This window comes from Oryctolagus cuniculus, chromosome 18 (assembly GCF_964237555.1).
Source record: "Oryctolagus cuniculus chromosome 18, mOryCun1.1, whole genome shotgun sequence".
NCBI classification, from domain to species: domain Eukaryota; kingdom Metazoa; phylum Chordata; class Mammalia; order Lagomorpha; family Leporidae; genus Oryctolagus; species Oryctolagus cuniculus.
Window position 1 is genome coordinate 39,852,111 of NC_091449.1, and position 26,990 is coordinate 39,879,100.

General features: G+C 39.2%; 1 protein-coding gene and 1 pseudogene across 8 annotated transcripts in view; one reads left to right on the plus strand and one right to left on the minus strand.

Moving 5' to 3' along the window:
- The window catches only part of CES5A (carboxylesterase 5A), a 372,636-nt gene that overhangs the window by 265,193 nt on the left and 80,453 nt on the right, over nucleotides 1–26,990 (minus strand). The window contains exon 1 of one of the 8 annotated variants that reach the window (XM_070061936.1): nucleotides 12,046–21,305. The exons of 6 other annotated variants lie outside the window; for them this stretch is intronic. The gene's annotated coding sequence lies outside the window, so the exon portion shown is untranslated. Of the gene's footprint in view, nucleotides 1–12,031; nucleotides 21,306–26,990 lie in introns of those variants that run through there. One more of the 8 variants, XM_070061938.1, reaches the window with a different exon arrangement.
- On the plus strand, nucleotides 12,328–13,044 carry LOC127491355 (chromatin target of PRMT1 protein pseudogene; annotated as a pseudogene).

The window sequence follows — 26,990 nt, forward strand, 5'->3', positions numbered from 1 at the left end:
AAATGATTTTCCCAAAGCCTCAAGCCAAGGTTAACAACTATTAATAACACTCTAAACAGCAGCCAAAAGAGTAGACACACCTCAGTCATGTGGCATCCCCACCACAAAAGCTTCACCTGGAAGAGTAAAAAAGCTTTATTATAAGACAGAGGTGCAACATGAATGTCAACATTCACTTTTCATGGGCATTTTTCTCTGCAAATGGCCCCAGCTTTGGAACTTAAAATTCTATTCGAAAACTACTGAGATTCAGCAGGGTTCTCAAAATATGGATTTCAAGTGGAAGACATCAAAGTGCATTATTTACTAAAACCACTGCAGCTTTCCCCCCTCCCTTTTCTTTCAAAAGATGCTATTGTAAATTCAGGGTGCTTTAATCTCTGTGATTGGAAAAAAAAAGTGTGCAGCTCAAAGACAAACTGAACTCATAATCTGGAAGCTAAGGTAAACATTACCCAGAGAATACATCGCCTTAATTACTGGTCTGAGAATTTCAATTTATATGTGTTTTAATTAGCTTCAGAAGGATGCACCTATTATTCTCTGAATACAATATTTAAAAAGCAAACAGAAAATGGGGGAGGAGAGGCTTATTTAAGAGCCTCCAAGGATTAATCTCTGCATTCTTCTCATTTTTTTTCTCAAATTTGTGGATAAAATTTGTAATGCAGAATTTGATCTTAGAGAATACTGTGTTTGATTTATGAACACAAACTACTTCTGACCACTATTTTAGCAAATAGAATTTCAGAGGCATAGTGCTGTACTAAAAGGCTCTCCAGGATTTTGCATAAGCAACATAACACAAGTGTGTCTCTGCCTGAAACACAGAAAATCAAACGGCATGAATATATTTACTGATTAAGTGAATGAACAGAGTGTGAGTAACAACTCCAGGGCTCCCTTCACTCACTGCTTTTTGATGTCCTTAAACATTTATTTGCATTTTAAAAGTATGTTCATTGTTTTGCTTGTCCATCTTGCATCATCAGTTTGTGCCAGCAGAAAAAAAGAGCAAATTAATTTTAATTGACTTTAATTTCAAAAATGTGTCACATCAGATTTCTAAAATACAGAATTCTCAAAATGATTAGACATTGCCAAACTTTCAAGAAGCCTTAGAATGGCTGTAACCAGAAAAAGATGCTTGGCTGACTGATTTTCCAGGGACTCACAATATTACCCAGAGATAAAGTACTTTTTTTTTTTTTTTTTTTTTGACAGGCAGAGTTAGAGAGAGAGAGACAGAGACAGAGAGAAAGGTCTTCCTTTTCCCGTTGGTTCACCCCCCAAATGGCCGCTATGGCTGGAGCTGCGCTGATCCAAAGCCAGGAGCCAGGTGCTTCCTCCCGGTCTCCCATGCAGGTGCAGGGCCCAAGCACTTGGGCCATCCTTCACTGCCTTCCTGGGCCACAGCAGAGAGCTGGACTGGAAGAGGAGCACCTGGGACAGAATCCGGCACCTCAACCAGGACTAGAACCTGGGGTCCTGGCACCACAGGCGGAGGATTAGCCAAGTAAGCCGCGGTGCCGGCCCAGTGAAAGCACTTTTTATAATGAAGGAAGAACCTTTTCATTAAGACTTGACCTCTGGGGGCCGGCACTATGGCGTAGTAGGCTAAGCTTACACCTGCAGCACTGGCAAATCCCACATTGGCACCGGTTCCAGTCCCAACTGTTCCTCTTCTGATCCATCTCTCTGCTATGGCCTGGAAAGGCAGTGGGAGATGGCCCAAGTGCTTGGGCCCCTGGGCCCACATGGGAGACTGGGAGGAAGCTCCTGGCTTCGGACTGGCCCAGCTCCAGCTGTTGCAGCCATTTGGGGAGTGAACTAGCAGATGGAAGACCTTTCCCTCTGTCTCCTACTCTGTAGCTCTGCCTCTCAAATAAATAAAATCTTAAAAAAAAAAAAAAGACTTGATTTCCTTACTACAATCCCACCAACCAGTCAACAGTTCCAGCTATTCTAACCGAGTTTCTGCAATAGGCAAAGAGCGTTGCTGAAGGCTTTGGGGGATAAAAAAAATGTTCAGTTTCTGGTTCTTAAGGAACTTGTTAAAGGAGGGAAGACCTTTTCAGACAATCTTATAGTCAATATGGACTTTGAAAGTTCTAAGGAACAGGGGAACATTTCTGAGTAGGGGAACCATGGTGGGCCCTATAAAATGGTAGAAGCAAATCTGTGAAGATTAAGCAAGAATCAATGGAGCAGAATAACACAATCAATGGCTCAGAGCTAGAAGCCAGCATATATATTTAGGATAATGAGCAGAAGACTCTCTTTCTTGAGCATCTACTGCAGCCAAGGTGCAGAACAGAAATGGGATCTTGCAGGTTAAAGCTATATACTCAAGAGTAGATAATACAAGGAGTCTTCAAGAAGTTCATGGAAAATGATTATTATGAAAAAAAACTGTACATGGAATAAAAAATAGTTTGCACCAATATAAACATCTTTTTATTTCAAGTTCCATGAACTTTTTGAAGTACCTCCTGTGATCAACATATAATCCCAGGATCTGAGTGGGAGTCAGAGCAGAGAAGGAAAGGGATAGCAATGATCCGTAATGAGAGTAGCAATGATCCGTAATGAGAGTTTAAGAGGAGACCACCACAACCTTAGAGATAATGGCATTCAGGTTTTCCAGGAGGAGCCAAGAAAGGGAAAGAAGAAAAAGAGTCAATATTAAACCACTGGACTGTAAGAACCTGCTCGACTTTGCCCTTTGGGCCTGGAACGAGTTTGTGTATCCTCCACAAATGCAGTGGGTTTCATGCAGCAGCATCACCACTGTGCTTCTGATACTTACACCAGTCATGACATACAAATATTAGACTGTAACAGCTGCTGCCTCTGGGGTGGCTACAACCCCAGGACAGCATGTTAAGAGCCCAAAGTCAACCTCTAAATCCCCAGGTCTTAGCAAATGTCTTAGGGACAAATGTCTTCTGTCTCTAAAGTAATGATGGGAAGACAGTAGCAGTAGCTGATCCTTGCCTGGACATGGGCTCCCTGGGGACCTCAGATGAGTCCCTTCTTCTTTGAGTCCTGAATGCATTTGTAAAATGAGGAGATTGGACTAAATGCTAGATTCCAAATCTTGCATTCTTTGATTTGGGGCCAAGTGACTGTCCAAGTTCAAGTAGCTGTGTAGAAGTGAGACCTTGGATCAGATCTTGTGTCTCCTGACCCATCAATCTAGTGTTCACAATGCTGGGTTACATGAGCAGCAGATGTTAACAGTGAGAGCTAACAACATCCATTGAGTGGCTACTGCAGGCCAAGTACTATTTCTAATGTGTCTATACTATATCTAGTTAGTTCTTACATCCATCATTTGAGTTAAATAAAATTTTCAAATCATTTTACAGATAGGAAACAAACACAGAATGATGAAGTCATTTACTCATCATCATACAATTAGTAAATGCAGAGCCAGGATTTTAAATCAGTGTAATTCCAGGATCTATTATCTTCATCTCTACTTTCCACACTACACAATAGAATAAGAAGAAACAGCTCAGCGACAAAGGGGACATGCAAGCTTAAAATAGAAAATATGGCAGTCTTCCAGAGTGAATTCACACTGGAAGTATGCAAGCTTTCAGAAGAAATATTTTGATCAATCTGACTTGCATGCTCACCTCCCCACTTCCCTCCCCACAGATGACCACATGAACAGTCCCTGGGGTATCATTTAAGATCCAGTAGTCTTAAATGTGGTCTGAATAGAGTATAGATAATGACCACATAGAAAAGCAGGAGACAGTGCCACACTGGCTGACTCCTCTAGCTCATAAGACAAGAAAAACCAAAACCACCAGATTATTTTTACTATAGAATAAAACCCAAGAGGATTCATCCTATGGAACTCTCCAGGGAATTTTTAAGTAGATTTCCCTATTGCTAATAAAAAGGTGTTCCTGTAGAGAAAAGAACCCTGAACAAAGACTGGTAACTTTGTTTCTAGTCCAACACCTTCACCAACTAGCCACTTGATCTTGGTTCACTATTTGACTTGCTGTCATTGGCTCCACTGAACTTCTCTGTGAATTGGTCAAGTACTAGAAGCCTTTGAATGATGAATTTTGCTAGATGGATCTGCTGAACAATACTCTGATTCATGGAGACTAAGTTCAAATAACAAGAAGCAGGGATGCTCTTCTAAAACAGGATTCAAGCTCTTACTTAAAAAAAAAAAAAGCTGTACCTCTGTCTGGTTCTGAAGGTTAGCTTGGCACTGACCTGCTGCCAGGTCTTGGGGGCTCCTCAATCTATTCACACAGCAGGGAGAGTGAAGCCTCCTTCCCTAGGGGACTGTTTGCATGGAGCAAAGCACTGCAATCTTCAGTGACCTCCCTAGAGGGAAGGTTTGCCTCCTTCTCAGACACAGCTTCGGCTTCACAAAATAGAATGCAGTAGGTAAAGAGCTGGACAGATAGGTCTCAGAGAGCAGACATGAGAGCACTGTGGACCTTTCTGGGGTAGAGACAGGAGCCTTTTCATTACATTTTGTGACTCTGCCCTGACAGGCTATGAGTTTTCCCATAGTTTTGTTAAAAAAAAAAAAAAAGTCTTGTTGTATTCTTGATGCTCACATACCTGAATGATGGTGTTTTTCTCCTCTACTCTTCTAGTCCTCTCCAAGCCTCTCAGATCCTTCTGATGCTGTTCTATGGAAGATTAGCTTTGTTCTGAATTCAGTATTATTTCCATTGCATGGTGTCACAATTATGTACTTTAAAAGGAAATTTGCATTCCCCATTGCCCAAGAATGGGTTATTCCTGTTTACTAATGCACTTTCCTTAGACATAAAAACAGAGGATAAAGGGTCAGCATTTAGTGCAAAAAAAAATCCATCTGGTAATAAGAAAGGGTACCCCACATTAGAAATAGCACTATGAGAGCAGGGATATTATAAACTCAGAAACTAGAAAAAGTCCTGGCACATAGTAAGTGCCCAAGAAATATTAATAGAATAGATTGTCAGATGAATAAATGAATGAGTTTTAACTCTAAAATCATAGGTTTCTCATTCATTTTATCAGTTGCACTCTGGTTCTCATCATTCCCTATCTCCTAAAATTTGTTGCTCTCATCTCTTTTCTACATTTACCTGGTCCCATGAGCCTGAATACTAATAGATTGGCTGCTTTATTTCTTGGTAAGATTAATTGCATCTTTAAGTTTACTTTTCAGTTGACAACAATTTTATATATTTATTATGTATAACATGTTGTTTTGAAATATGAAGACATTGTAGAATGACTAAAGTAAGTTTCTTAATGTGTACCTCACAAATCTTTCCTTCTTTTTTTGTAGTCAGAACACCTAAAATCTACTCTGTTAGCCATTTTCAAGAGCTCGATTTCTTGTTAACTGTTGTTTGATTAGTTTTTAAATAATAATAATAGTTGCTGCCATTTGTTGAAATCTTATTTAGACTAATCACTATGCTAAACTTTAAATGTATCATCTCTTTTCACCTATAAAACAACCCAAAGTGCTTATATCATTATTTCTATTCAACAGATGAGGAAACTGAGGCTGAGAAAGTATGTGTTTTGTTCAAAGATGCCTAGCTGGTACATGGTAAGGTGGAGCTTCCAACTCTGGCAGTGTGGCAATGAGGCAGTGAGTCTTAACCCTCAGGGCTGCTGGTAACTGAAGCATTTATGCAGGTTTCTCAATCATAGAAAAGGAGGCTTAGTGTCTCTGGCCTTCAGAATGAGCTGTAGCACTTCATGTTCCATCAGCTTCTCCAAGGACCTGCTGGTTTCTTCTGTTAGATTTCGTCTAAGTCATTGAAGAATGTTCTTCAAAGTGGAAGGATTATAAGTAACAGCATAAAATCTATTCAAGACAACCTGTCAATCTTTGTACCAATTCAGACCCTTAGGTAGAGAGAACTCAGCCTAATCAGTTACTTACATAAGGCTTTCCTCATCATGATATCTACTAACATCTACTATGATTGGTTTATAACGCATGCTCAACAAATGTTTGCTAAATAAATGAACAATTTTCTAATAGATTGGTGAATGCATGTTATTAAAAATTTCAAGTTAAAATGCTATTTTTTGTTATATATAATAAGTCCGTATTCTTTTAAAGCATATAAATTTGGTAGCAACCATATGCATAGCACTGTACTGGCTTCTGCAAAGGCCACAGGAAAACTGTAATAGAGTCTCCATAATCAAGAGTTGCAGCCTAGGTGGGAAATAAGATTAAAGAATTGAAACAACCAGAGTGCAATATAGTCTAACTTCACAAGAGCATTGGACACTAACCAGCTTCTTACAGTAATCAAATGTGTCCTTCTAGACTTTCTCCTACACATTTAAAATTATTTGATCTAGGCAAAATTGTCGAACTATTTTAGATAAATGGAAATAGAGCACAGAAATTTTAAGGAATTTGTTCACATAAAATAAGTGTTGTGCCAGGATTTAAAGCCAGTCATTGTGGCCTGCACCGTGGCATAGCGGGTAAAGCTGCCACCTGCAGTGCCGGCATCCCATATGGGCACCAGTTCAAGTACCAGCTGTTCCTCTTCCAATCCAGCTCTCTGCTACGGCCTGAGAAAGCAGTAGAAGATGGCCCAAGTTCTTGGGCCCCTGCACCCGCATGGGAGACCCAGAAGAAGCTCATGGCTCCTGGCTTCAGATCGGCACAGCTCTAGTCATTGCAGCCAACTGGGGAGTGAACCAGCAGATGGAAGATCTCTCTCTCTTTACCTCTCTTCTCTCTCTGTGTAACTCTGACTTTCAAATAAATAAATAAATCTTTTTTTAAAAAGCCAGTCATCACTGAACTTATTACTTAACCTCAATGCTGCAGCTTAGTAACATAGGGATATCACAATTTTCATACAAATATATTCACATATATAGATGTAATTTTGTTTCATTCCTGTGTGGGTATTTTTAGCATAAATAGAATCATACACTATGTACTGTTTTATGAATTGCTTTTTCATACAGCATATGTCTTGAAGATATTTTGATGCATTTGCAGAATACATCAAACTTATTTGTTTAGGTGGCAGTATATTCTACTGTTAGGATATTCACTTAACTTTCTTCCTACTGATGAAAATCTAAGGTTCTTTCCAGCTTTTCAATTATGTATAATGCCTCAGTTAACATTTATTGTTAAATGCACCTGTATGATTATTTTGGCAATGTAGATTTCTAGCAGTGACATTGTTCAGGCCAGGGAAATGCTCAAGTTTATTGTGGACTTCTGATAGGAGTTTGTCATGTTAGCCAAGGGCAAAATTAAGGCAGTAGGCTGAAGTGGACTCCAGGGACAGGCATTATGGGTGAGTATCCACATAACGCATGCTCAACAAATGTTTGCTAAATAAATGAACAATTTTCTAATAGATTGGTGAATGCATGATCACCGATCGGTGACGACTGACTGAACACCAAGAGGGAAACCTGTTGGAGTGAGGTGGACACTATGGGAAATGGTGGCTTGATCAGCATAGCCCTGACTGTTAATGAACAACTAAATACATTATCCCTCTTAGTAGTTTTTTTATCTGTTCTACTTAATATGACTGGTTTAGATCTGTAATTGATGCACAGTTATTCTTAAGTGTTGAAAATTAACTGAAATGTGATCCCTGTTGAACATGGTGGTGGGAATGGGAGAGGGAAGAGATGTATAATTTGGGACATGCTCAGGCTGACTTGCCCCAAGTGGTGGAGTTGGAAGCATACCAGGGGATTCCAATTCAATCCCATCGAGGTGGCATGTACCAATGCCATCTCACTGTTGCAGGTGATCAGTTTCAGTTCACAGTTGGTCATGGTGAAGGGACTGGGAGTCAAAGGGAGCACATAGACAAGTCTAGTACCTGCTAACGCTAACTGATGGAGTAAATAAAGGGGAGAGTGATCCAACATGGGAAGTGAGATACTCAGCAGACTCATAGAATGGCAGATGTCCTAAATAGCACTCTGGCCTCAGAATCAGCCCTAAAGGCATTCGGATCTGGCTGAAAAGCTCATGAGAGTATTTCAGGCATGGAAAGCCAAGACACTCTGGCAAAAGATCTCTGCGAGTGAGATCCCAGTGGAAAGAACAGGTCATCAAAGAAGGAGGTACCTTTCTCTGAAGGGAGGAGAGAACCTCCACTTTGACTATGACCTTGTCTAAACAAGATAAGAGTCGGAGAACTCAGAGGGCTTCCATAGCCTTGGAAACTCATGACTGGAGCATGGGGAGATTACTGATGCCATAGACAGGAGTGTCAATTGGTAAAGTCAACAACAGGAGTCACTGTGCACTTACTCCTCATGTAGGATCTCTATCCTTAATGTGCTGTGCATTGAGATTTAATGCTATAATGAGTACTCAAACAATATATTTCACTTTGTGTTTCTATGGGGGTGCAAACTGTTGAAATCTTTACTTAATGCATACTAAACTGATCTTCTGTAAAAAAAAAAAAAAAAAAAAAAAAGAAATTATCAATTCCCAACTTGACTCTCACTGGGATTAAACATGACAATAGGTCTGCTCTGATTTCATCATCATTTAAAAAAATCATCTATTATTTTTCACTTTATGTTTCTGTGTGGGAGCAAACTGTTGAAATCCATACTTAATGTATACTAAGCTGATCTTCTGTATATTAAGATAATCGAAAATGAATCTTGATGTGAATGGAAGGGGAGAGGGAGTGGGAAAGGGGAGGGTTGTGTGTGGGAGGGACTGTATGGGGGGGAAGCCATTGTAATCCATAAGTCGTACTTTGGAAATTTATATGCATTAAATAAAAGTTTTTAAAAAATAAAAAATAAATAAAAAAAAGAAATGATAGCATTTCACATCTGAAAAAAAAAAAAGAATGGAATCAAAGATAAGCATTTATATTGAAAACAGTCTTTGAGGATGATTGTGTATCAATATCAACAGAAGCCTTCAAAAACATACAAGCTTTCTCCGGCACCCATGGTTATGAAAAAGAGAAAGGAAATGTGTCCCTTTAAGAAACATATTTTCTGAAACCTATATGGTTCTTAAGGAGAAAGTCTTGGATTATGAAAAATAGTTGGCAAGAGATTGCACCCCATTACTGCACACCACTGGGAGTTTGGGCTGGAATTTACAATTTTGGCTTAATCAGGACACTCAGTGTCCTGGCCACCCTGCATAAAAGATTGGCTGTGAACTTTGCCAAGGACTTATTCACATTTCAGCTGACAAAGATTTTTAATAATCATCCAACTTCCAAACCCACCATTCTGAGATTTTCTGCAACAGCCTACAGAAAACAAAAGCCTTTGTTTCATTTAGATTTCTTCTTTCACCAGTTCCAGCAAAGAGTCTCTTCTCTCTCTAGAGATTTTCAATAAATATGTAGTTCATAAGGAGAGCGAGGGAGCGGTTCAGTCTGTGACAGGAAGCAGAGAAACTATGACACCTTTGTAGGACTCTCAGCAGATGCTCACTGCACAGAGGGCTTGAAGGAACTATGAGATTGCTGTTGCTGTGGTAACCATGCATGCCTAAATGAACAACAAAATTAACAGTCTCTAACAGGTTTCTGAATTGTCACCGGGAGACAACCCTTCTCTTTACTGGGGAATGTGTAATGTCAATAGTGACCCCACTTGGACATAGCTTTCATGTTAAGAAAAATAGCAGACAAAATAGCAAACAAACAGAATAATTCTTATGTACTTGCCACAAAATTGTCCAAGCTAAGGACAGGGTCCAGGTCTTACTGCTTCCATGCTGAAGTTAAGAGGCATCTTTCAAATTCCCAGGCCTTTTTATGGCTTCTATTTAATTTTGTTATGCTACTGCTTGTCTCCTATTGAGCTTTTTTTGTAAGCAGATAAGGCTTAGGGGGAGCAGAGGGAAAGCAGAACTAGATACAAAGAAGAAAAAGGTAAAATTAGCTATGGCCCATAATTGGACTCTGCTCAGCCTTGAAGAAGGCACAGTGCATGTTAATTAAGTAGATTAATATGTTATCGACTGAAGTGGCTATTCTAGATAGCAGGGATAAAGTTTAAAACTGGTAAGAATTTTTTTCTGAATTGAGGTTAGTTGAACCATTGCTCTGAATAATGGTATGAATTCTATCCTTACTGGAGATAGGGAATAGGAAAAAAAAATCTTCTCAGGATGTTAAGTATTACTAAAAATTTATTGAACTAAGAAACTGAGTTCATGAGGGCTTTTCAAGAAATCGTCCAGTTACTGTTCTGTTTATTGAACTGTACAGTGAAAATATGCTTTTCAAATGAGTGTAACATTCTGATCCAATTTTAATCAGAAGTTTCATCCTTCTAAATGTTTACTATTACTATGTAAAAGGCTTGGAATGAAGAAAAATTTCTGGTTAAATAGTTTTCCAAAATTTTGGGCAAAGCCGACAAGGAGAATAGAAATTTTTGTCTTTCCTTACTTGGATATTTAAAGCCTGGTGTTAATGAACTGGGTCAATGCATAGGGTAGCTGGCTGAGAATGGAATCAGGTTGGCTTCACAGTCAGGCATCCTAATGACAGTCAATCCACTCAGAAGTATAGCCAAGTTTGCCAAAAATAGTGAGCAAAAACACATATAGAGCTCACTGCACACCCACCACAGCTTAGAGTATGCACATAGCTGGTAACAGATTGGAGATTTCATCTTCCTTTTAAAAAAATGAAGATGCACCTATGCTTACAAACTTCATGTGATAAATGCTCAAAAAGTGCTCTGAATAGATACTTGAGAATATGAGCTAGAGTCACATAAGTATTGCTCTTTATAACTTTACAATATCAGTCTGATAACATATCAGTTTTTCAAATAGTAAACTACATCATTACCCGAAAGCAAAGGTAAATACACACTTTAAATACTATCTTAAGAGATTATCTCAGAATCAGCCCTTAAGACTTCCTGGTCTGGCTGAAAGGCCCATGAGAGCATTTCAGACTTGGAAAGCCAAGACACTGTGGCAAAAAAAAAAAAAAAAATGTTCTACATGAAGGATCTCTGTGAGACTCCAGTGGAAAGAAGTGGTCATCAAAGAAGGATGTACTTTTCTCTAAAGGGAGGAGAGAACTTCTACTTTTCTTATGGCGTTGTCCAAATACTGATGGAGTTTGTGGACTCAAAAGGCTTCCACAACCTAGGCAGCTCATTTCAAGAGCCTCAGGTAGTCACTGACGTCATACATAAGAGTGTTAATTGTTAACAACAAGAGTCACTGTGCACCAACTCCCTATGCAGGATATCTGTCCTCAATAAGTTGTATTGAGAGTTAACTGTAAAACCAGTCATCAAACAGTTTTTTTTGTGTATGTACGTGTGTAAATTATTGAAATCTTTACATACAGAATTGGTCTTCTGTGTACAAAGTTAATTGAAAATGAATCTTAATGGAGAATGGGACTGGCAAGGGGAGAGGGAGGAGGAGGAGGGGTGGAAGTGTAGGTGGGAGGGACAGCTGATATGGTGGGAAGAATAACTATATTCCTAAAATCGTGCTTATTAAATTTGTATTCCTTAAAAATAAATTAAAAAAAAGAAAGTGACCCTAAAAAAAGAGGTTATGAGAGTTTCACATGAAAATAAAATTGTCATCCAAAAGTTCCTTCATGCTATGCTTTCAGTGTATCTCCCAAAAGTTCATATATTGGAAACTTAATCCCCAGTGCAACAGTGATTGGGAGCTGGGGTATATCAAGTCATGTTTAGTTCCTGAGGGCTCTGCTCTCATGAATAGATTAATGTTATCTTGGCAGTAGGTTAGTTTTTGTGACAGTAGATTTGTGATGAAAGGGACTCCTTTTGCTCTCTGGGTCTTTCACACATGTTTTTCTGCCCTTCTACCTTCCACCATGGGATGACACGGCAAGGACACTCTTTCCAGATTCTGGCACCTCAATGCTGACCTTTCCAGCCTTGAGAAATGTGAGAAACAAATTTCTTTTCCTTATAAATTAACCAATCAATGGTATTCTGTTATAGCAACACAAAACAGATTAAGATACTTCTCCTCCCCACTTACCTCTCAATACAAACCTGTAATGGTTTTGGAGAGTGAGAGGGAGTCAGAGGCTGCAGCTGTGGTGGCACAGACAACAGGCAGGGAAGAGCAGTCTGGCTGGCCAACAAGGCAGCCAGCAAACCAGGGACCAACATCATAGTCTACCACTTATGACCCAACTGCCCAGCTAGCTAACTGGAGCTCCTCCACCATTACCAACTGAGGTTCTTCCAGTCCCCAGTCTGCCTGCCACAGCCATGGTGGCAGCCCCAGAAGGGGAACTGACATCTGTTTCCTTTGATTCTTTGGATTTGAAGATGGCTGTACAGTCAGTGCTGAAAGTTGTGCTATAAAATACCACCAAGATTTCTCTAAATGAGCACTTTACTAACATACTGAAGAACAAACAGCTGATGCCAGGGAATATTTGGGCTTCATTGCAGCAAGAGCAGCAGCTAGCCTGTGCCAGAAACAGAAGACTGGCCCAGCAGATGGAGAATAGACCCTCTGTCCAGGCAGCATTAAAATTTTAGCAGAGTTTAAAGTAGTGTCTGGGTGACGGTAACATCCAGGCACGGTTAGGTCAACTCATAGGAGCCCTGGCCAGGGGAGCAATTGGAGCTAAAGCCCTGCCCATAATTCAGAGAGGCTTCCCAGAGATGGACTACATGCGGATGTGCTACCAGAACCCTACCTAGAGGCAGGATTGTGCTCCAAGGTGGATGATCTGTGGCTCCCCAAATGGGCTCAAGAAGAGGTGATGTTCAAAGTTGTGGAGGTCCTAGGAGAGGGAGCCTAGGGCATTCAGCTATGGGTCATGGTGGAATTAGTGGTAGAGGCTGGAGTATGACAGGTCAAGGAAGAGGAGGCCTTGGAGGCAGAGGCTGTGGACAAGGGAGAGGTGCCCTTACTTACCCTGTGTGGGCCAATGAGGAGCTAGACAACCAGTTGGATGCCTACATGTCAAAAGGTAAAGGACACCTGGATGCTGAGCTAGATGCCAACATGACTCAGATCCTGAAACTAGTGACTGAAGCCTGCCCACCAGCCTATGAGACTCTTATTAAAAGCCAGTACATCTATAAATAACTGAGATAACAGTTGAAAAGAAACCTTATTGATTCTGGAAGGACCTATCACCGATAGGCTGCAGACTTACCTGCTACCAGTTGTATATTTAGTGTGTTCTTTTTACTTTTTGATACTGTGTTTTATGAAACCCTTTTTGTCTTTGCAAAATAAGCCTGTAATACATATTCTAAAACGTATGTAGGTGATAATATACTATGACAATGGTATATATAATTTGTACTAAAAATCTTCCATTGTTCACGTCCATTTCTTTTTTTTTACTTTTTAATTTATATAAAGGGAACAAATTTCATATATTTCATATATGCAGGACAGGTGTTTTTAAAAGATTTATTTATTTGAAAGGCAGAGTTACAAGAGAGAGAGGGAGAGTCAGAGAGAGATCTTCCATACATTGTTTCACTCCCCAAATGGCTGCAACAGACAGGACTGGGCCAAACAGAAGACAGGAACCTGGAGTTTCTTTGAGGTCGCCCACAGGGGTGCAATGGTCCAAGGACTGGGGCCATCTTCTCCTGTTCTCCCAGGTGCATTAGCAGGGAGCCTGATCAGAAGTAGAGCAGCTGGGACTTGAACCAGTGCCCATACGGAATGCTGTCATTGCAAGCGATGGCCCAAACTGCTATATTATGACACCAACTCCCATATATACAGTTTTAAGGGCATAATGATACTTCCCACCGTGCCTTCTCTCCCTCACTCCTACCGTCCCTTCTCCTTTTCTTATTTTTCTTTTAATTTTTACAATGACATACTTCCAGTTTTATAACCACAAGTTTAACCCTCTACAAAATAAAGAATTCATCAAGTAGGAAGCAGAAAAACCACTGTTCCTCAAGTGAATAGACAAGGTTTATAAATAATAATCAAATCTCAAAATGTCAATCTCACTCATATACATTACATTTTTTGTACTCTGTATATTAATTACCACGAATCAGGGTACTGGTTACATGCATATATTCATTTGATGAAAGTTCATCATGTAGTATAAATTTTCTGAATGTACATCTGACTTCAATAAAAAGTTTTAAAACCATCTCTTGTTTCTGTACTGCTGATCTCATATGAATTATAAAAATAGTTATAGAGACAACACATCTATCCCTATAAATGTGAAAGTTAAAAGAGGTTTTGTACAATATTCATATTTCAAGTGCATCATCAAAAGATGTGGATGATAGCTCTGGTGGCTACTAACTAGCAGATGAATTTGAGCCTCTGTAGGCTTCAATCTTTTCTCTTGATTAAAAAATGTTGAGTGAGTTATAGTCCAGTGTCTTTTCCAGCAATATTATCTGATATTAGTTAATAAGTCAAATGAGAAATGAGGATCCTTTGGTGAATCTTTCTGTAAAGCAACAAGCCAATTCCTCATTTATCTCTTTTCTAACAATAATTTAATGGGGAAAAGGGGTAGCTGGAATGAGCAAAAGCCAAATTGAGTGATGGCTTTGACTCATGACTAGGCCCTGTTCACCATAAGAAAACCTCAATCTAGTCATATAATTCTGGAGTCCCAGAAAAAGGAGAAGCTGCTGACCATTTCCTATATTAAAATATGAAATCAGTAAGATTGGGATTAACCTCTTCTTGCAAAAACAATTGTCCAGGGTTTTTAGAGGAGCTAAGTTCTGTCAAAGGATCACTTACTCCACAAACATTTACTGAGCTCCTGCTGAATGCCAAACTTCCCAGTGGCTACTGGGATAATAGGAGTGGCAACAGGAGCAGGCAGGATGCTGCCTTATTGGCCTCAGAAGCATGGGGGAGGAGGTGATACAGACAAATAAACAGGCAATTACAGAGTAGCTATATGATAAGTGCTATAAGGGGAGAAATAGGAGGTGTAATAGAAGCCAACACAAGAAGGGCACATAATCCACTAGGAAATATTTTGGAGCAAGTGATGTCTAAATAATGAGTAGGAATTAGCTACATAACCATGCTTAGCTCACATGCTAAGAGGCAGTGCAGACTAGAACAGGCTCTGGAGTAACATTACTGAGCTATAACTCCTGATGTTACCCCTTAATAGTTGTGTGAGCCTTGGTGAGGCTCTTAAACTTGCTAAGTCTCAGTTTCCTTATCTGTGATATGAGAATAATTATAGTACTCGTGGGTTGTTATAAATATTCAATGGGAGAATCCATGAAGTCCTGCTTAGCTCAAAGCCAAAGCACAAAATTATTGCCATTATTAATAGTGAGGCAGATGTGAGGAAAACAGATAATATTCCAGGCAGAAAACCTGTATAAAGATAAGGGGACAAGAATATGGCTTGAAAACAGTTCAGTACAACTGGAAGGAAGGATGGGAGGAGGTGGTGAGCAGAGGCTAGGATGGAAGATGGGAACCAGAGGGCAAAATGATCTCTATACTGCATGGAAGGGTATGGAATTCATCATCCTGTAAAAATGAGGAGCACTGAGGTCTTCTAAAAGTGTAAGCTGCTCATTATCCACATTTGCCAGTAGAGGAGAAGTATGTTTCTTGCATAAAAAATATTTATTTTACCCCAGACCATTAAGGCTCTGTATCTACTAGCCAGTTTCCTCTACAGAGGATAAGGTCCCATTGGAATTCAATAACTCTCCAGCATCCAAGGATTCCTTTCCCTTGTTGAGTTGCAGATGCTGGATACTTGAATAATTGCAGTTAATTCAAGAGAGGTATTACCAAAATAATGTGGTTCAGCCTAAGAGACCCAGTTCAGAAAATTAACATAGTATATCTTTTCATAAGCCGTGAGCTACAATATCTAGCAGGCCTCTCTTGAGTCATTAAACTTGTTCTATTAGATTACTGAAAATCCCAGACAACTAACCCTGCTCTGGTTGGATTTTTTGTAGAATGCAGGTCTCTTTTCTAGCAAAAGAAAAGCAAGTGTAAATCAGAGGAATAGAGTTTTCTGAAATGGGCGATACAAGTTACACTTTTCTGAGCTTTCTGTCTCTTTAAATCTGACCTCTAAGGGGAAGATTAATAAGAACAAACCAAGGCTTGTTGAGATTAATAATTATTAGTGTGAAGTCTGTAAGAAGTGAATGTGAGCACTGACATGATTTAGCATTCATAAATGATCTCAGAGAACAAGTAAGCAATGCATCTCCCATGTAGACAACCCTAAGTGCTTCTGGGTAGTTTAATGCCAAGGCAGCAAGAACCATTCATAGCAGGAGTGAGAAGGAGAATGGTTGATGTGATATAAGTGTATTTGGAATAGAACAATCTTCCTTGTAAAAGAATGAACTACCAGTTAGAACGAAAAAAAAAAATGGCTCCTGGAGTTACAATGTGGTTCTTGTTAGGCTATTAGAGCAGAAAAGTTGGAGTATCATCACTTAGGACACTGAAAGCAAAAGAGGAAAAAAAAAACACCATTCTTCAGCCCTCTCAACCACATCCACTTCTGAAATGCCATGTGGTTCTTTGCTGCACACAAAGAAATAGAAAGCAGAACCTGCTGGCATTTTCACACATCTCCTATTTGTACACCAGACTCATTATAGTATTTTGAACATGGCACTCGGGCTTAAATATCAGCAACAAATTCCACTTTGTTCAGTCATTTAAGGAGTGATTATCGCAAACCTGCTAAATACAAGGCGTCATTCTAATAACTGGGAGCAATCTCAATAAAATGGAGGTAGGTACACTGAGCTCAAAGTAATAAGAACCACTATATGATGTGTTTTGGGGTCATCCTACACATATTTAAAGGATATTATTGTCAATAAATCAAATGTGTAAGATCTATTTTTATTAATTTCATTCATTTGAAGGTTTAACCTGGATGGTGATCATTGTGGCTTTAATAACTGACAACTCCATTAATGCCCAGAGCCAGCAGCTGATATTGATCAGCAGGTCATACAGCAACAAGATGGGAAGTTTCTGAAGAGGGCTGAACTCTGGGGCTTTTGTCAACAATGGATTTTAAGATGACAGACTTTTTTCTAATGGAGGAAGGTAGAAGAGAGAGTTTACGTGGCTTCTGAATGAGATCTGCTATCATTTCTACTGCCTTTGTCCAAAAGCACTTGGTTTACGCTGCAACTGTTGCAAGGTGCAAAAGCCATGTTCTAAAAGGAATAAAACCCAGGCTCATTCTTAGGATGAAATAGCTGGCATCCCATCTCCTCCCAAGTCAGCTTACAAAATCCATTTACTATTTTAATTCCAATAACACCATCCTTCTCTTCCCTATTCAACTCCAGAAGGTACACCTTGGATTTATTTAGGAGATTAATTCTGCTTGCAGAAATGCCAGACCTCTCAACCCACATAATCAGAGTTCAAAGGAGAAGTCAGTAGTACAGCTGTAGGACTTTAGAGACAAATGTCTTTATGAGTGTGAAATTTTCATATCCTCTAAACTAGATGTACTCCAAGGAAACCAGGTATAGACAAAGTTTTTTTCTTTAAAGATTTAATTATTTATTTGAGTTACAGAGAGAGAGAAAGAGAGAGAGCTCTTCCATCTGTTGGTTCACTCCCCAAATAGCCACAATGGCAGTTGTTGGGCCAGGCCAAAGCCAGGAGCCTGGAACTCCATCCAGGTCTCCCATGTTGGTGGCAGGAGCCCAGCTATTTGGGTCATCTGCTGCTGCTATCCAAGGTGCATTAGCAAGGATGATTGGAAGTAGAGCAGCCAGAACTCGACCCAGCACTCTTATGAGATGCCAGCATCGCAGGTGGTAGCTTAACCTGGTGCACCACAATACCACTCCCTAGACAAAGTTTTAATCTTGCTACTTAAAATACAAATCCCTTTTACTCTTTTATCAGTGTATGCACTAACACGAAAAACAAGTTTATTTTATTAGCTACTTTAGCAATTATCAATACCCAACTCTTCCTGAAACCTCTTCATTTTAATTTTTAAAGACTGATTGATTGATTGATTGATTGATTGACTTGAAAGGCAGAGAAACAGAGAGAGGAGAGACAAAGATATCTTCCATCTGCTAGTTCACTCCCCAGATGGCTGCAACGGCCAGAGTTAGGCCAGACTGCAGCCAGGTGCTGGTCCCTGAAACCTCTTTAATTAATGTAAATAAGATATAGGCTTGCCCCATTCTCCTCGATTACATTTACTTTTGCCTCTGTATATGTTGGTTATGAGAGGAGCATATTTATACAGGTGTCTCTCATTTACCAGAATGCATTTAGCAGGGAATTGAGTTTCCAAATGTAATGAAATCATATTTCAGAATGGGAAAACATCTGGAGATCATATATTTAAAGAAAACTAAGACAATTATATGAAACAATTTTAAATATCAGCAATTAAATCAATGAAGAAGTATCTATTGGTTGTGTAGTTTGCGAATAACATCTCCCATTCTGTTGGTTGCCTCTTCACTTTCCTGACTGTTTCCTTTGCTGTAAAGAAACTTTTCAATTTGAGGTAATCCCATTTGTTTATCTTTGATTACCCATGCCTCTGGGGTCTTCTCCAGGAATTCTTCACCTGTTCCAATATCTTGGAGGGTTTCCCCTATGCTCTCAATTAGTTTCATGGTATCGTGGCACATCTCTAGTTCTTTGATCCATGTTAAGTGGATTTTTGTATAAGGTGTAAGGTAGGGGTCTTGCTTCTTACTTCTACATGTGGACATCCAGTTTTGCCAGCACCATTTGTTGAAGAGGCTGTTCCAGGGCTTGGTTTTAGGTCCTTTGTCGAATATGAGTTGGTTATAGATGTTTGGATTGATCTTCGGTGTTTCTATTCTGTTCCATTGGTCTATCCATCTGTTTTTGTACCAGTACCAGGCTGTTTTGATTATAACTGCCCTGTAGTATGTCTTGAAGTCTGGAATTGTGATGCCTCCAGCTTTGTTTTTATTATAAAGGATTGCTTTAGCTGTTCTTGGTCTCCTGTTTCTCCATATGAATTTCAGCATCATTTTTTCTAGGTCTTTGAAGAATGACTTTGGTATTTTGATTGGAATTGCATTAAACTTGTAAATTGCTTTTGGGAGAATGGATATTTTGATGATATTGATTCTTCCAATCCATGAGCATGGAAGATTTTTCCATTTCTTGGTATCCTCTTCTATTTCTTTCTTTAAGGTTTTGTAATTTTCATCATAGAGGTCTTTGACACCCTTGGTTAAATTTATTCCAAGGTACTTTATTGTTTTTGTGGCTATTGTGAATGGGATTGATCTTAGTAGTTCTTCCTCGGCCACGGCATTATCTGTGTATACAAAGGCTGTTGATTTCTGAGCATTGACTTTGTATCCTGCTACTTTACCAAACTCTTCTATGAGTTCCAATAGTCTCTTTTAGGAATTTATTGGGTCACCTATATATAGTATCATGTCATCTGCAAATAGGGATAGTTTAACTTCCTCCTTTCCCATTTGTATCCCTTTAATTTCAGATAAAGGATTAACAACTAGAATCTATAAACACCACAGAATCAAAACAAACAACCCAATAAAAAGATGGGCCAAGGAGCTTAACAGACATTTTTCAAAAGAGGAAATCCAAATGGCTAACAAACACATGAAAAAATGCTCAGGATCACCTAGCCATCAGGGAAATGCAGATCAAAACCACAATGAGGTTTCACCTCACTCTGGTTAGATTGGCTTACATACAGAAATCAACCAACAACAGATGCTGGCAAGGATGTGGGGAAAAAGGGACACTAATCCACTGTTGGTGGGAATGCAAACTGGTAAAGCCACTATGGAAGACAGTTTAGAGAGTCCTCAGAAACCTGAATGTAGCACTACCACAGGACCCAGCCATCTCACTCCTTGGAATTTACCCAAATGGAATTAAAGGGGAGAAAAAAAGAGCCTCAATATTTGTTGCAGCTCAAGTCACAATAGCTAAGACATGGAATCAACCTAAATGTCCATCAGCGGATGACTGAATAAAGAAACTATGGGATATGTACTCTATGGAACACTATACAGCAGTAAAAAACAATGAAATCCAGGCATTTACAACAAAATGGAGGAAGCTGGAAAATATCATGCTGAGTGAAATAAGCTAGTCCAAAAGGGATAAATATCATATGTTCTCCCTGATCGATGGCAACTAAATGAACATCTAAAATGATACCCATTGAAGTGAAATGGACACTATGAGAGACAATGACATGATCAGCCCTTGTCTAGACTGTTGAGGAACAACTTACTATTTTATTTCTTTTAGTATTTTTGTTGTTGTTGTTGTTGCTCGGTTTGTTCTACTTAATACCACTGGTTGAACTCTGTAATCAATACACAATCATTCTTAGGCGTTTAAAAATTAACAGAAAAGTGATCTCTGTTAAGCATAGGAGTAGGAATAATAGAGGGAGGAGATAAATCGCTTGGCACAGGCTCACTCGGACTTACCTCCAATGGTGGAACTAGAAATGTGCCAGGGGATTTCAACTCAATCTTCTCAAGGAGGCATGTACCAATGCCAGCACACTTGGTAAAGTGATAAGTATAAGTACACAACCGATCAAAAAAGATAGGGTAAGTGATGAAGAGATTTTACAAACAAGACCAGTGTAAGCAAATAATGAAGGATAGAATTAAAAGGGAGAGAATGATCCTGCGGGGGAAGCAGGACACACAGCAGACTCATAGAATGGTAAACGCCCAAAACAGCACTCCGGCCTCAGAATCAACCCTTGGTTCATTCGGATCTGTCTAAAAGGCCCATGAGAGTCTCACAGGCATGGAAAGCCACAACACGGTGGCAAAAACAATCTAAATGAAAGATCCTGGTGAACAAGACCCCAGCGGAAGAAACAGGCCATCAAGGAGAGAGGCGCCTTTCTCCGAAGGGAGGAAGAAACCTCCACTGTGATATGGCCTTGACTAAACAAGTTCAGAGTTGGTGAACTCAAGGGGCTTCCATAGCCTAGACAGCTCATAGCAAGAGTCTCGGGTGATTGCTCACATCAAAAATAAGAGTGCCAATTGTTAAATCAACAACGAGAGTCACTTGGTACAGGCTCCCCACATAGGATCTCTGTCCTTCATGTGTTTTACTATGAAACTTAAAAACAACATTACTAGTCAAACAATACCCTATACTTTGTGCGGTTGTGTGGGTGCAGTCTGTTGAAATCCTTGCTTAGTGTATACTAAGTTGATCTTCTGTATATGAAGGTAATTGAAAATGAAACTCGATGAAGGGTGGGATGGGAGAGGGAGTGGGAGAGGGGAGGGCCGCGGGAGGGAGGGAGGTTGGGGGGGGGACCACAACAATACAAAAGTTGCATTTTGTAAATTCACATTTATTAAATAATAAAAAAAGAAGTATCTATTGGACTTTTAATGTAACAAGGTAGGTTGCTAGATGTTGTACAAACATTAAAAACAACTTAAGATATAACTCCCATCTTTTTTTCTTTATTTTTTTTAACTTTTATTTAATGAATATAAATTTCCAAAGTACAGCTTATGGATTATAATGGCTTCTCCCCCCCCATAACTTCCCTCCCACCCGCAACCCTCCCCTTTCCCTCTCCCTCCCCCTTCCATTCACATCAAGATTCATTTTCAATTCTCTTTATATACAGAAGATCAGTTTAGCATATATTAAGTAAAGATTTCAACAGTTTGCACCCACATAGAAACACAAAGTGAAAAATACAGTTTGAGTACTCGTTATAGCATTAAATCACAATGTACAGCACATTAAGGACAGAGATCCTACATGAGGAGTAAGTGCACAGTGACTCCTGTTGTTGACTTAACAAATTGACACTCTTATTTATGGTATCAGTAATCACCCTAGGCTCTTGTCATGAGTCGCCAAGGCTATGGAAGCCTTTTGAGTTCACCAACTCTGATCATATTTAGACAAGGTCATAGTCAAAGTGGAAGGTCTCTCCTCCCTTCAGAGAAAGGTACCTCCTTCTTTGATGACCTGTTCTTTTCACTGGGATCTCACTTGCGGAGATCTTTCATTTAGGGTTTTTTTTTTGTTTGTTTGTTTGTTTGTTTGTTTGTTTTTTGCCAGAGTGTTTTGGCTTTCCATGCCTGAAATACTCTCATGGGCTTTTCAGCCAGATCCGCATGCCTTAAGGGCTGATTCTGAGGCCAGAGTGCTGTTTAGGACATCTGCCATTCTATGGGTCTGCTGTGTATCTTGCTTCCCATGTTGGATCGTTCTCTCCCTTTTTGATTCTATCAGCTAGTATTTGCAGACACTAGTCTTGTTTATGTGCTCCCTTTGACTCTTAGTCCTATCATTAAGATCAATTATGAACAGAAATTGATCACGGGGCTAGTGAGATGGCATTGGTACATGCCACCTTGATGGGATTGAATTGGAATCCCCTGGTATATTTCTAACTCTACCGTTTGAGGTAAGTCAACTTGAGCATGTCCCGAATTGCACATCTCTTCCCTCTCTTATTCCCACTCTTATATTTAACAGCGATCACTTTTCAGTTAACTCCCATCTTCAGAACCATCTAATATAGTTGGGAAGTTTTGAAATATACATAGATTAAAAATGAAATATCAGAAGAGTACCAAGATGTCTGCTAAGTCCAAAGAGGTTAAGGGATGAAAAATAATGAGTATAAATCTTATATTTTATTTCAAAGGATTTGGTACTGCTGGAAAGTCACTAAGTCTTCAAAAATTTCCACATTTCGGTTAGAATCACTTTGTAAGGCATGGTAGACTGCTAAGAGTTTCAGTTTTGTGTTATGCTTTGGTATTTTCAATTTTATACTTTATTCTAAATATAGCATGACATTTTTAAAATACAAACTCCCCCAGATAAGCCTTGAATATGATTGTTTTTAAAGAGGGCTTCAATTAATTATGTTTTGTTCAAATCAAAATTCAAGGGATTTCTTTTAAGGGTACTTGAGTTGAGTATTACTTTCTCTGGGTTCTCTGAAATCTAGAGTTGGAGCTACAGAATTACAAACATATTCTGCGCTTAATAAATGGATAAAAATGTTTTTCTGGAAAATCAGAAATTCCATTTTGTCAATGTCTCCGTTAACAACTGAACTTTCAACTCCAATTGAAACAAAATAGAAAATAGAAAGCTTAATTGTTAATCCAAGTAACTCCTAAACTTGAGCTTTGAAATGTCATAGTTTAGGATTCTTAATGTTCTCTCTTTCTCTTCATCTATAATACATACAAAATCCAGAAAGGTGCAACACTTAGAAAACACATCAACTTCAAAGCTAGACATCTGGATTCCAACTGCAGAGGAAGAAAGAGAATGTTTTGGAGAATCACTAGGGATCTGCCTGTTGTTATTGCTTTAAATCAGTTTGAGCACATGCTGCATGTTAAGTAAGTTGTTTGCCTGGTCTGTGGTATCTTTTATAAATAAACATAAAACTATAATCTTAAATGCATGGTGAGAATCCAAATAATTGCTTTTAGTTTATAATTGGGAGTCAGCTGTGTCTCAAAACAGTGAGTATGAAAGCTTCTCTGGAGAGGACACACTACATGCATGCAAAATAATAAGGGTGAAGCAAAGCAAGGAATTGCACCTGTGGTCATTCCTGCATTGTGTTCAAGCATTTGTTTCATCCTTCTGGAGTTCCCAGAAATACAGACCAAGATGGTCGGGTTTAGAAAACACAAGATCAAGTCTTATGTTGCTAAAATTGAAATTAAATTGTCCCCAAACTATCCAACTTCACACCTACACATACAAATTACAACATCATAGTTCAAAACTTCTAAATCTAATTACTGTGTCCATATGAAGGTTATAATGCACCCCATACTTGATTATTCAAAGACTAATTATCTAGGCCAGGCACTTAAGCTTGTCCCTATTCCCTTGGTTTTCTGCCATTTGGCTATTTTAAGGTTCACTGGCCTTTTGATACTCAGGACAAAGGAAATGAAAGAAGAGTAAACTCAAATCAACAAAGCTCAACTTCTCACATGGGCTACTAAAAATTATGGGATAGGTTCAGGCATTGCGGAGCAGCAAGTTAAGCTTCCACATATAACACTGGCATTCTATGTAAGAATGCTCTTCGAGTCCCAGCTGCTCTGTTTCCAATTCAACTTCCTGCTTATGCAGGAACTTCCTACTAACTTCTACTTGGGCAGTAGAAAACAGCCCAAGTACTTGGGTCTCTGTCACCCATGTGAGAGACTTGAATGGAGTTCTTTGCTTCTGACTTCAGCTTGGTGCAGACCTGGCTGCTGTAGCCATTTGGGGAATGAAACTGCAGACAGTTTCTCTCTCTCTCTCTCTCTCTCTCTCTCTCTTCTCCCATCACTCTGTCATTCAAACAAATTTGCAAAAATTATGGGATAGAGGAAACAGATGAAATGAATAGTTAACCTGAATATTGGAGTTCTCTATTTATTTGATTTATTCAGAATGCTCCCTCCCTCTCTATGATGACAAGCTGATCAGATATCTTGAATTAAGTAAGATAGAACTTGACTTTGATTTTTGACCTTTTTGTTGTTTCATTTTGTTGATTAAATTTGTCCCTCAGTTCTTCCCTTGGCTTTCCTTCCCTTTTTCCTTTCTCCTATTCATAGCAATTACATTTATTCCCTAAATGATAGTCCTTTTATTTCTGCCTGTGAAAAGAAATCCTCAGGATTTCCAGACTTTCTCAGTAGACTTTTTTATTTAAAAGATTTATTTATTTATTTGAAAGTCAGAGTTACACAGAGAGAGGAAAGGCAGAGAGAGAGATCTTGCATCCACTGGTTCACTCCGCAGATGGCCGCAACAGCTAGAGCTGAGCCAATCCAAAGCCAGGAGCCAGGAGCTTTTTCCGGGTCTCCCATGTGGTGGTGCAGGGGCTCAAGGACTTGGGCCATCTTCTACTGCTTTCCCAGGCCATAGCAGAGAGCTGGATTGGAAGTGGAGCAGCTGGGACTTAACTGGAGCCCATATGGGATGCCGGCACTGCAGGTGGCAGCTTTACCCATTACACCACAGCACCAGCCCCTCCCAGTAGACTTTTAACTCTGCTAGTTTTGCCAAGTTAGATATCCCAGCACCATATGCTACTACATGAGAGGCTGAAATGCAGCCCTAGGCCCATCTAACAATTTCATTGTCCTTAAACTCCTACCTGAAATCTTACTGTTTTAGTACTGAAGTAACTGTTTAAGGTGACCCATTACATATCCACACAGCTCTCCTCTAACCCCACACTTACTATGTTCTTTTGTAAATGACAACATCCTTGCCAATAGGATATAAATCAAAGCATTACTTTCTTCTGTACTTCCTTCCTCTCCATTGGTTGTTCACCAAAGTCACAACAGTTTCCTGCAGCTCAGAATGTCAAGGATTTAATCAAAATCTCAGACCACAGGGAGAAAGAGTCCCCAGGGAAGAATATGCCCATGAATAAGCCCCCAAAACTCATAGGATTAATCTTCCATTAGCTCTGTGGGGGCACCAAAACCCTTATTAAGCGTGTAATCTTCTGTACAACATTAGAAACTACAGGCTCCTAGACACAGACCCAAACTGAAGGATAATGACAAGCTGTTCACCTCCCACTCCACCAAAGACTAAAAGGTGCACCACAGTTCTGGGATAATGAGGAAAGATTAGAATTCCAGGTACAGCTTACAGGCTTATATTTTATTACAGCATAGTCTTTTCTAGTCTGGGCTGTGTGATGTGATGTTTTATATCATTTTATGACTCACATACATATATATCTATGGTTAACCCTCAGTATCCACAGGGGATTGGTTTCAGGATCCCCTGTGGATGCCAAATTCTATAAATTCCTCAATTCCATCATATAAAGTGGCATAGTAGTTGTATATAACCTATGCACATCCTTCTGTATTCCTTAAATCAACCTTAGGTTACTCACAATACCTAATACAATGTAAATACTAAGTAAACAATTGTTATACTCAATTGTTTAGGGAATAATGGCAAGAAAAGAAAGTTTATACATTTTCAGTCCAGATAAAAGCATTTTTCAAATAGTTTCAATCTGCAATTAGTTGAATCTGTAAATGTGGAATCCCCTATAGAGAGCTGACCATCCATATCTACATCTAACAGATATTAAGTGTTTTATGTGCATTATCTCTAATCATTACAGCAAAGTTGACATAGGTACTGTTAATAATATCTTTCACATATGAGAAACCAAGGATTAACCTGCCAGGAAACAGCAGATCAGACTTCACACCCAGAAAGTCTGACTCCAGAGTCCAGGCTCATGCTACTACATTATTTCATCACATTAACCCCAGGATTTTTGCCTATTTTTCTAGTCTTATACCACCATTTTTCTTATATCTCAAGTTGTCACCAATTGGATTCTGTTATGAGTCAGCTTGAAGGCAAGCCTTGTCTGTGCTAATATCTTCTCATTCCTGAGTAACTGATCAGCCTTCCACTTAAGACCACTCTAATTCTATCCAGGCCCTGCCCATGGAGATTATAGCTCCTTCTCAGGATTCCCCAACCCAGCCAGGTCCCCATTAACAAGACTCCTTTCCAGGTCACTTTTTATGTAGATTACCATGAAGAGCAAGGGGAGAGAAATTCAAGTATCAACTACAGACTCATAAATGACATAGGGGAACATAGCTTACTAAGAAATATAAATAAGGATTAAAATAAGTAGAAAGGTGGATACCAGTAACAAGAGGCCATTAAATAATAAAATACAGCAGTAATTGATACAGCAATAAAATAAAATACTATGTTACCTATATATTCCTCAAAGACACAAGGTAGACGTGAACACATGGAATAATATCCTCTATTCTTGGATAGGATGATTCACCATCATAATTATGTTGGCTTTTTCTAAGTTGATTGATATATTTAACTCAATCTCAACAAGAATACCAACAAATTTTCCATGGAATTAGGCAAGTTGAAACCAAATTTCATATGCAAAATAAAGCAAGAAAGAATAGCT